The sequence below is a fragment of the Somniosus microcephalus genome, chromosome 3 (assembly GCF_052327205.1).
Source record: "Somniosus microcephalus isolate GS21.2 chromosome 3, FLI_Smic_1.0, whole genome shotgun sequence".
NCBI lineage: Eukaryota > Metazoa > Chordata > Chondrichthyes > Squaliformes > Somniosidae > Somniosus > Somniosus microcephalus.
The window spans coordinates 2151879-2162404 of NC_140989.1; positions in this window are offsets into that span (position 1 = coordinate 2151879).

Below are 10526 nucleotides of genomic sequence, written 5' to 3' on the forward strand. Positions count from 1 at the left end.
CCACCTCCTGGGATAGGGAACTCCAATCCACCTCCTGGGATAGGGAACTCCAATCCACCTCCTGGGATAGGGAACTCCAATCCACCTCCCGGGATAGGGAACTCCAATCCCCCTCCTGGGATAGGGAACTCCAATCCACCTCCCGGGATAGGGAACCCCAATCCACCTCCTGGGAAAGGGAACTCCAATCCAACCCCAGGGATAGGGAACTCCAATCCACCTCCTGGGATGGAACACTTTTATACACTTCTGGGATATAGGACATAGATCCATCTTCCACTTTTAGCACCTAGTATCAGCATCAAACACTCCCAGGGCAGGTGCAGCACGGGTTAGAAACAGAGTAAAGCTCATAAGAACATAAGAACATAAGAAATAGGAGCAGGAGTAGGCCAATTGGCCCCTCGAGCCTGCTCCGCCATTCAATAAGATCATGGCTGATCTGATCCTAACCGCCAATCCACTATCACAGAACCATCTCCTGAATCTAACAGAATTAGACACATGAAACAGGAGCAGGATCAGGCTACATGGCCCCTGGGTCCTCTCCGCTACCCACAGGGCCATGACCGATCCGAACGTAGACTCATGTCCAAATTCCTGCCCGCTCCCCGTAATCGTTAATTCCCTTTTCTTCGAGGAAACTGTCTATTTCTGTTTTAAATTTATGTAATGATGTAGCTTCGACAGCTTTTTGGGGCAGCATATTCCATGGACCTACCACCCGCTGAGTGAAGTAGTTCCTCCTCATCTCAGTTTTGAAAGAGCAGCCCCTTATTCTAAGACTATGCCCCCTAGTTCTAGTTTCACCCATCATCTGGAACATCCTCCCCGCATCCACCCGATCCAACCCCTTCACAATCTTATATGTTTCAATAAGATCGCCTCTCATTCTTTTGAACTCCAATGAGTAGAGTCCCAATCTACTCAACCTCTCCTCATATGTCCATCCCCTCATCCCCAGGATCAACCGAGTGAACCTTCTTTGTACTGACTCGAGAGCAAGTATGTCCTTTCTTAAGTATGGACACCAAAACTGTACGCAGTATTCCAGGTGCGGTCTCACCAATACCTTGTACAACTGAAGCAATACCTCCCTATTTTTATATTCTATCCCCCTAGCAATGAAAGCCAACATTCCATTGGCCTTCTTAATCACTTGCTGCACCTGCATACTAACCTTTTGAGTTTCGTGCACCAGGACCTCCAGATCCCTTTGTACTTCAGTACTTTCCAGTTTCTTGCCATTAAGATAATAACTTGCTCTACGATTTTTCCTGCCAAAGTGCATAACCTCACACTTTCCAGTATTGTATTCCATCTGCCAAATCTCTGCCCACTTACTTAGCCTGTCTATGTCCCCTTGCAGGTTTTTTATGTCCTCCTCACTCACTACTTTCCCTCCCATCTTAGTATCATCTGCAAACTTTGATGTGTTACACTCGGTCCCCTCCTCCAAATCGTTAATATAGATTGTAAAGAGTTGGGGACCCAGCACTGACCCCTGCGGAACACCACTGGTTACTGATTGCCAGTCTGAGAATGAACCATTTATCTCAACTCTCTGCCTTCTGTTAGATAGCCAATCCTCTATCCATGCCAGAATATTACCCCCAATCCCGTGATTTTTTATCTTAAGCAATAATCTTTTGTGTGGCACCTTGTCAAATGCCTTTTGGAAGTCTAAATACACTAAGTCCACTGGTTCACCTTTATCCACCCTATATGTTACTTCCTCAAAGGACTCCAGCAAATTTGTCAAACATGACTTCCCCTTCATAAAACCATGCTGACTTTGTCTTATTAAATTATGATTATCCAAATGTCCTGTTACTGTCTCCTTAATAATGGACTCCAAAATTTTACCTACCACAGATGTTAGGCTAACCGGTCTATAGTTTCCAGCCTTCTGTCTACTGCCCTTTTTAAATAAGGGTGTTACATTAGCAGTTCTCCAGTCTGCCGGGACCTTTGCTGAGTCCAGGGAGTTTTGGAAAATTATTACCAATGCATCCACAATCCCTACCGCCACTTCCCTCAAGACCCTAGGATGTAAGCCATCAGGTCCAGGTGATTTATCCGCCTTGAGTCCCATTATTTTACCGAGTACCACTTCCTTAGTGATTTTGATCGTGTTTATCTCCTCCCCCCCATAGCCCCCTGCTTGTCCAGTGTTGGGATATTCTTAGTGTCCTCTACTGTAAAGACTGATGTAAAATATTCATTCAGTGTTTTTGCCATCTCCATATTTCCCACCATTAATTTCCCGGTCTCATCCTCTAAGGGACCAACATTTACTTTAGCCACCCTTTTTCTTTTTATATAACTATAAAAACTCTTACTATCTGTCTTTATATTTTTTGCTAATTTACTTTCATAATCTATCTTCCCTTTCTTAATCAATCTTTTTGTTATTTTTTGCTGTCTTTTAAAGTTTTCCCAATCCTCTATCCTCCCACTAGATTTGGCTACCTTATATGCCCTTGTTTTTAGTCGAATACTATCCTTAATTTCTTTACTTAGCCACGGATGGCTGTCTTTTCTTTTACACCCTTTTTTTCTCAGTGGAATATACTTTTTTTGGAAGTTGTAAAATAACTCCTTAAATGTACACCATTGATCTTGTATCGTCTTACCCTTTAATCTATTTTCCCAATCCACTTTACTCAATTCCGCTCTCATACCTTCATAGTCTCCTTTATTCAAGCTTAGCACGCTTGTTTGAGATACAACCTCCTCACCCTCTAATTGAATATGGAATTCAACCATGTTATGGTCACTCATTCCAAGGGGATCCTTTACTAGGACATTTTTAATTAATCCTGTCTCATTACACAGGACCAGATCTAAGGTTGCTTGCCCCCTGGTCGGTTCAGTTACATACTGCTCAAGAAACCCATCCCTAATACACTCGATGAACTCATCCTCAAGGCAGCCCTGCCCAATTTGATTTGTCCAATTAATATGATAGTTAAAATCCCCCATAATTATAGATGTTCCCTTATTACAAGCCTCAACTATTTCCTGATTGATACTCTGTCCAACCGAGTTGCGACTGTTCGGAGGCCTATAGACTACGCCCACTAGTGTTTTTTTCCCCTTATTATTCCTTATCTCCACCCAAACTGTTTCATTATCCTGATCTTTTGACCCAATATCATTTCTCTGTATTACAGTGATTCCTTCCTTTATTAACATAGCCACCCCACCTCCCCTTCCTTCCTGCCTGTCCTTCCTGATTGTTAAATAACCTGGTATGTTTAATTCCCAAGCATTGTCACCCTGCAGCCATGTTTCTGTAATGGCCACAAGATCATACCCATATGTAGCTATTTGTGCCTTTTACTCATCTATTTTGTTACGAATGCTACGTGCATTCAGATAGAGAACTTTCAAATGTGTTTTGTGACACTTAGTTCCTGCTTTTGCCCTTTTTATTACTTTACCTTTTACTCCATACCTTCTGCCCCTTCCTGACATGCTCTGGTTTTTAATTTCCCCACTGCTACCTAAGTCTATGACCTTCTCTGTTGTCATTTTTATTATTTGTTCTCTAGGAAGCTCCCCCCACTAGTTAGTTTAAAGCCCTCTCTACAGCCCTAGTTATATGATCCGCCAGGACTCTAGTCCCAGCACTGGCCAAGTGAAGCCCGTCCCAACGGAACAGCTCCCTCCTGCCCCAGTACTGGTGCCAGTGTCCCAGGAAGCAAAACCCATTTCTCCCACACCAGTCTTTGAGCCACGCATTTAACTCTCTTATTTTATTTGTCCTAGCCAAATTCGCTCGTGGCTCAGGTAATAATCCAGAGATTATTACCCTTGTGGTTCTGCTTTTTAATTTGGCCCCTAGCTGCTCAAACTCCCTCAGCAGAACCTCCTTCCTTGTCCTATCTATGTCGTTGGTACCAACATGGACCACGGCAACTGGATCCTCCCCCTCCCACTCCAAGTTTCTATCCAGCCCAGAGGAGATGTCCTTAACCCTGGCACCGGGTAGGCAACACAGCCTACGGGACTCTCGCTCTTGGCTGCAGAGAACTCTATCTATCCCCCTAATAATACTATCCCCTACCACTACAACATTTCTATTTACTCCCCCCTCTTGAATGGCCCCCCTCTCCACGGTGCTGTGGCCAGGTTGCTCATCCTCCCTGCAGCCCCTGCTCCCGTCCCCACAGGGAGTAAGAACCTCGAACCTGCTGGACAAGAGCAAGGGCTGCGGCTCCTCCAACACTACCTCCTGGATCCCTGTACCTGCCTCACTCGTAGTCACACCGTCCTGTCCCTGACCATGGGCTACATCTGAATTAATTAACTTCATAGGTGTGACCACCTTCTGATACACAGAGTCCAGGTACTTCTCCCCCTCCCTGATGTGTCACAGTATCCGAAGTTCAGACTCCAGCTCATCAACACGGAGCTGGAGATCCTGTAGCAGCAGACACTTGTCACAGATGTAATCACCGTTAGCCTCAATGGGGTCTACCGGCTCCCACATCTCGCAACAGTAACACATCATCTGCTCCATTCTATGTAATTAATTTTAAAAAATTTATTGTTAGTTATGGACACCCTCTGCCGGATTATAGATGCTAGTATCCCCTTTAATTAATTGGGTTTAAATTAAATCAATCCCTCTAAATTACAACAGTTAAATGGTTTACCAACTGTCTCCCCTACAGCACAGAGACCCTAGAAAAAAAAACGCAGAATTTAAGCTCCTTCTAAACTGTCCCATTAAACACTCCCAGGGCAGGTACAGCACAGGTTAGATACAGAGTAAAGCTCCTTCGACACTGTCCCATCAAACACTCCCAGGGCATGTACAGCACGAGTTTGATACAGAGTAAAGCTCCCTCTACACTGTCCCATCAAACACTCTCAGGGCAGGTACAGCACAGGGTTAGATACAGAGTAAAGCTCCCTCTACACTATCCCATCAAACACTCCCAGGGCAGGTATAGCACGAGTTAGATACAGAGTAAAGCTCCCTCTACACTGTCCCATCAAACACTCCCAGGGCAGGTACAGCACGAGTTAGATACAGAGTAAAGCTCCCTCTACACTGTCCCATCAAACACTCCCAGGGCAGGTACAGCACGAGTTAGATACAGAGTAAAGCTCCCTCTACACTGTCCCATCAAACACTCCCAGGGCAGGGACAGCATGGGTTAGATACAGAGTGTAGTGGCGCTTCGTAATTTCCAAACATGCAGCCACTGAGCTTTGAGGCTTTAGCAACGAGTAGACGCGTGTCGAAATAAAACGTTCCAAACCATAACTTTATCTTTAAACTGTTTACTGTAACACCTTACAAACAGAATTACAAAGCAAAACACGTTTAAACGCACACGGTCAAAAACTGTATTGCTCCAGCCCTCAAAGCTTCTGCCTTCTCCAGCCTCGTGGTGCTTGAGCTGTAAAATGGCTGGATACCATGTGACAAGCTTAAGGACTGTACCATTGTAGCAAGAATAAAGGGGGTCACTCAGCCTATACTATTGTAACAAGAAAAGAGGGGGTTTCTCAATACAATAAGTCAGTCAGGTAAATTAACTGTATTATACTATTTAACCAATATTTTAAAGTATTTTCTTTCTTAAACTTTCATGACTCTTACATTCTGGCCCCTAATTGACTAGGCACATGAAGCATATCAATTACTCAAACATTCTTAAGTCATAAACTAATGAGTTCCACATATTTACAATATAAATGTCCCCTTCTTTTTGTTCAGGAACCTTTCACGCTGCTTCTTGTCGCAGGCAGAGCTTTGTGATCGGTCTTTCCAGGGTCGTGTAACTGTCTGCAAACAATGCATTCAGAGAGTATTTTTCTTATTACAGAATTAGCTCCTGGAATCCAGTATCTTTGTCTTAGCTTCGCAAGCACGTGATTCCTCCCACTGTGTCCAATACTCTGGTGTATATGCTGAAGAATGAGAGTAGCGACCCGGAGGTCCTTAGAAAGGATAGCAGGATGCTTGGCCTCCTCTGGCATAGCAGATTTGTTTAGTCGCCCTCCCACCCTCAGTACTCCATCTTGCAGTGTAGGGTCCAGCTTGTAGATATGACTACCTTTCTTGATTGGAGTATTTTGCTGTAAAGCTTCGATTTCTTCTGGATATCTTTGTCTTTGACTGAAGCAAACTATCTCCATCTCAGCCTTGGCCAAATCCTCCACGGTCAATGAATTCTTACCCAATGTGGTCTTGTGCTGGTGCATATATTGCTGTAGAAGCATTCTCTGTTTACCAGGGTTACTTTCAGACTGATGGATAGTGGCTCGATACTCTTTTCTCTTACCGCTCAGGTGTAGCAGCAACTCTTTCAACCTTAGAAACCATGCAACTGCTTTCCTCAACTGGTGCCATCCTGAGAAATGGTTAACAAGCTTGTTCACTGTGTCAAGGTTCTCTTTCGTAGTTATGAGATTTGCTGTGACTGATCTCTTGACTTAGACGTCGTCTTCAGCAATCTGACTTGGCATATCTGGTCTTTCTGACCATGATCTCTCTGTTTCCAGCAGATAACTTGGGCCTTGTATCCAAGTTTCGCTCCTCATGAAGTTTTCAGCCTTCAATCCCCGTGAGGCTTGATCTGCTGGGTTTAATGAGGTGTTTACATACCTCCATTGAAATGGTTGTGTAGCTTCTCTAATGGATGAGATTCTGCTTGCTACGAAGGTCTTGAAGCGTATCTTCTCATTCTCTATATACCTCAGCACCGTCGTGCTATCCGTCCAGAAGACAGATTCTTCTAGTGGGAGCTGTAACTCTTTCCGCATCACCTTGTCAACTTTAACTGCAACAACCGCTGCCGTCAACTCCAGTCTCGGGGTGGTGACCTGCTTCAGCGGAGCCACCCTGGATTTCCCCATGAGGAAGGAACAATGTTTCTGGCCCTTTTGATTTGTCAGCAAGAGGTAAGTAGCCGTGCCATAGCCGTCCTCACTGGCGTCCGAGAAATGATGTAGTTGAGCCGTCTTTGTAACTCCAAAACTCACAGGCCTGATGCATCTGCTGACTTTGAAGCTAGAAAGTTGTTGCAAATCTGTCAACCATCTGAGCCATCTCTGAGCTTGACCTTCTGGGATATCTTCATCCCAACCTCTCTTGTCTCTACACAGCTCTCGTAGGATCAGCTTCACCGGCAGAATGAGTGGTGCCAGGAATCCAAGAGGGTCATAGATGGAACTGACCACGGAGAGAATCCCTCGTCTTGTGGATGATCTTTCGTTCACCATTATTCTGAAGTTGAACATGTCTGACTCAATGCACCATTGTACACCAAGAGCTCTTTCGATAGGAAGGACATTGTGGCTCAGGTCCGGACCTTTGACTTCAGTGGCCCTTTCCTTTTCTGGGATAGAAGCTAGAACTGCTCTGCTGTTGCTTATCCACTTAGTCAGATGGAATCCTCCATTCGAACACAGAGTTCTAAGGTCTCTTGACAGTGCAATGGCATCGTCTTCTGTTGACATGGACTTCAGACAGTCATCGACGTAAAAGTTTCTGAAGATTGTCTCCACAGCCTCTGATGGTGCTTTGCCTTTGCCATTTTCTGCAGTTTTTCTGAGAGCGTAGCTTGCACAGCTGGGAGATGATGTGGCTCCGAACAAGTGTACAGCCATTCTACATTCCACCATAGCTTGACTAACGTCGCCGTCTGGCCACCAAAGGAAACGCAGAAGATTAGCATCTTCATCAGGGATTCTGACTTGGTAGAACATTGATTCTATGTCTGCCATCATGGCAACGAGCTCTTGTCTAAACCTCATCAAGACACCAATGAGGGTATTAGTAAGATCAGGACCTTGAAGCAGCTGGTCATTCAGTGAAGTTCCTCTGAATGAGGTGGTGCAGTCAAACACTACACGGATCTTTTTCTTCTTTGGGTGATACACACCGTGATGAGGAATGTACCAGACCCTTATATCGTCTCTGTTCAACTGTTCCTCGGGCACTTTTACAGCATAGCCTTTCGCTATGATGTTTCTCATGAAGCCTTTGTAGTCTTCGTGAAAGTCGGGGTCCTTGTTCAGCTTTCTCTTGAGACTGATGGCACGCTGCTCTGCTATGCAGCGATTGTTCGGCATCTTCGCGGTCTGTCTTCTCAGTGGCAAACCAATGTGATAGTGGCCATCAATGAACTGTGTAGACCTTGTCATCAAATCCATGAACTGATGGTCTTCTTGTGACATCTCTGTCTTTTCCTCACAGCTGCGTTCGGAAAAGTCTGCGTTGAACTGTTGTATCAACAGCTCTTCAATGCTTGCGATAGAGATACGATTAACTGTGACATTTTGTCGTTACTCCTTGTTCGACTTGTTGCCATCATCTCTCCTTACTGGTCCATTGATTACCCATCCAAGGGCTGTCCTGACTGCGTAGGGTCCGTCATCCTTGCTGTTTATCACCTGCCATGGCTCCATAGTTTTGTAGGCATTGGTTCCAATTAATAGGCCAATTTCTGCTTCAATATATGGGAGACGCACCTTTTCCAGGTAAGGCCATCTCTCCACATCCTTCTGCAGGGCTAAGTTCCCTATTTTAACAGGAATCTCCCTCTGTGTGAAAACATTAGGCAGGCCTATGAAGTCCTTCTCTTCAAGTCCACACACTTCTAAGTCTGAAAGGATACAACTTTGCATTGACTTCTCATGACCCATGGTGCGTAATAGGATTTCTGTTCTTCTGCCTCTAACGTCCAGCTGTCGCATGAGTGATTCTATGCAGAACGTTGCTGAACTACCTGGACCCATGAAGGCGTAAGTCTCCACAAACTTCTCACTCCTCTTAGACTTGATCTTTACAGGTACGATGGCAAGAATACAATCACTGTCACTGGCCCCAGTGAATCCACAAGTCTCTGGTTCTAGCGGCACCAGAGCACTTGAAACAACCTTCTCGTCGGTATTGTTTTCTTCACTCTTCTTAGAGACTTGTTCTTCTTTGTGGATATGCAGCAGACTGGGATGTTTCCGAGTGCACTCTCTGCATGTTGTTCTTTGCTTACAGTTTCTACTCAGGTGCCCCTGAGAGAGACATCCAAAACATAGGCCATTGTACTTCAGAAATTCGATTCTGTCTTTATGTGGCTGTGCTTTGATGTCACTGCAGAAATCCAATGTATGATTCTTCTGGCAGAATAAACATGGCTTCTGAAAGGCATTAGCAGGCGTCACTGTGCTGCTCTTTTTGGGAGATGAGTTCTGAGACTTTTCTTCCCCAGCCTGAGTGACGATAGTTGCAAAGCTGCTTCCCCTGGAACCACCTTTCCTGAGAGTCTTTGATTCAGCAGGCTTGGCTTTCACTCTTCCATCAGTAGTTGGGCTGACATCCTGGATGTTTCCAAACAATGGGTCCCTAGCAATTTTAGCCTGTTTGTCTATGAAATTCACTAAGTCTGCAAACCTGGCTCTACTTTTCCGTCTCTCCATTATCTCAAAGGCTGTTCTTCTCCATTGTTCTCTCATCCTGTAAGGAAGCTTAGAGATGATGATTCTCATAGTCGTAGGATTGTCCATCTCTTCCATGAATTCAACATCCTCCATGGTGTTGCGACATCCTACGAGAAAAAGAACATATGCGTTCAATGCCTCCCCGTCCTCCGATCTGATCTGTGGCCACTTGATAGCCTTTTCAATATATGCAGTGGCTATCTTCAGCTCGTTACCATAGTGCTCCTGCAGCAACTTCCTGGCTTCTATGTATCCCCGGTCCGGTCTCATGTGTTCACAGCTTCTGACCAGGTCTTGTGGTTTACCACTGGTGTACTGTCCCAGGTAGTACAACTTATCACTGCTGCTCTCTGTTTTGGAGTCAATGGCTTGTTCGAAGGATCTGATGAAGGGCTTATACTTGAGTGGGTCGCCTTGGAACACTGGTATGTCTCTTTGAGGGAGTCGAAACAGATTCTGTTGTTTTACAAGCATCTCTGTAATTTCGTTCTGACATTGCATCACTCAGTATAGGCTTCTCCCTGTGTCTTCAGGCCTCTGGTGGTCATCAGCAGGGTCTAGTCTAGACCGTCTGACGTCTGGGGTAGCATCACGTGCTCCTGTTAGTGGAGAGGCCTCTCCTCCATGCTGTACTGTCAGGAGCTGGCCTTCAGACTCTCTTTTAACTCTTGAAGGTGCCCTGGATCCAACTCTGTGTGACAACATTGACTGGCAGTATTCGTTCATGCCATCATGTGAGCCTTCATAATCTTCATACACACTCAGCTTGGCATCTGAGACTGCAATAGCTGTTTTTAGCTCCAGCTGTTCTTTCTTTGCCTGCAGTTGGGCCTGTTGGGCCTGCAGTTGGGCCTGCTCTTGGGCCTGCCGTTGGGCCTCTTGGGCCTGCAGTTGGGCCTCTTGGGCCTGCAGTTGGGCCTCTTCCTGTTCAAGAGCTTGCTTCTCCACTAAAGATGCTGCGCGTGCCATCAACGCTGCCTGTTCAACCTCCTCTCTCATGCGTCGCGACGAGCATGTGGTAGAAGCGACTGACCTGTGTCCAGAAACAGAGCTACCTTCTTTTC